This window comes from Microtus ochrogaster, chromosome 15, assembly GCF_000317375.1.
Source record: "Microtus ochrogaster isolate Prairie Vole_2 chromosome 15, MicOch1.0, whole genome shotgun sequence".
Classification (NCBI taxonomy): Eukaryota; Metazoa; Chordata; class Mammalia; order Rodentia; family Cricetidae; genus Microtus; species Microtus ochrogaster.
Window position 1 is genome coordinate 21,400,866 of NC_022017.1, and position 1,150 is coordinate 21,402,015.

Genomic DNA, 1,150 nt, shown 5'->3' on the forward strand with positions numbered 1-1,150 from the left:
TCCTTCAATTTCTTTCTTCAATGCCTTGGATTTTTTATCATACAAGTTTTTCACTCACTTGGTAAAAGAAACCCCTAAATATTTTTATATTATTTGAGGCCATTATGAAGTGTTTCCTTTCCTTGATTTCTTTCTCAGAACATTTTTCATTTGTAAATAGGAAGGTTACTGGTTTTTTGAAATACTTTTGTGTCCTACTTTGCTGAAAGTGTTTATCAGCTGTAGGAGTTTTTTGGTGGAAATTTTAAGGTCACTTATGGATACTATCATGACATCTGCAAATAAAGATACTTTGATTTCCTTCCTTTACAATTTGTAACCCTTTGATCTCATTCAGTTGTCTTACTGTTCTAGCTAAGACCTCAAGCACTATATTGAATAAGCATGGAAAGAGTAAACAATCTTATCTTCTTCCTGTTTTCAGTGAAATTGATTTGAGCTTTTTCTCCCTTTAAGTAGATATTGGCTTTGGGCTTGCTATAAACTGATTTTAGTATATTGAGTTATGTCCCTTGGATCTCTAATCTCTCCAGTACTTTTATCATAAAAAGTATTGGATTTTGTCAAAGGCCTTTTCTGCATCTAATGAAATGATCATGCTCTTTTTCTTTCAGTTTGTTTATATGGTGGATCACATTTACTGATTTTCATATTTTGAACCAACCCTTCATCTCTGGGATGAAGCCTACTTAATAATCATGGTGGATGATCTGTGTTCTTAGATTTGCAAGCTACTCTTAAAGGTAGTCTGCATGTCCAAAGGAGATGGTTATGTCTGTCCTTAAGGTTGAGATATGTTTCTTGAATGCAGCAGAAGGATAGATCTTAGTTTCATAGCCATTCTGTTAGTCTGTATCTTTTTCTTAGGGAATTGAGACCATTGATATTAAGATATATAAATGATGAATGATTGTTGATTCCTGTTATTTTGTTATTGTTGGTGGTGGTGGTAAGAGTGGTGGTGTTCGTGTGTGTGTCTGTGTGCAAGTAAGTGTGTGTGAGAAAGAGAGAGAGTTTATGTGTGTGAGAAAGAAAGAGAGAGTTTATGTGTGTGTACTTCCATTTTTTGGTTTTGCTAGTATGAGATTATTTCTTATATTTTCATGGCTATAGTTAACCTTTTTAGGTTGGATGGAGTTTTCTTTCTAGT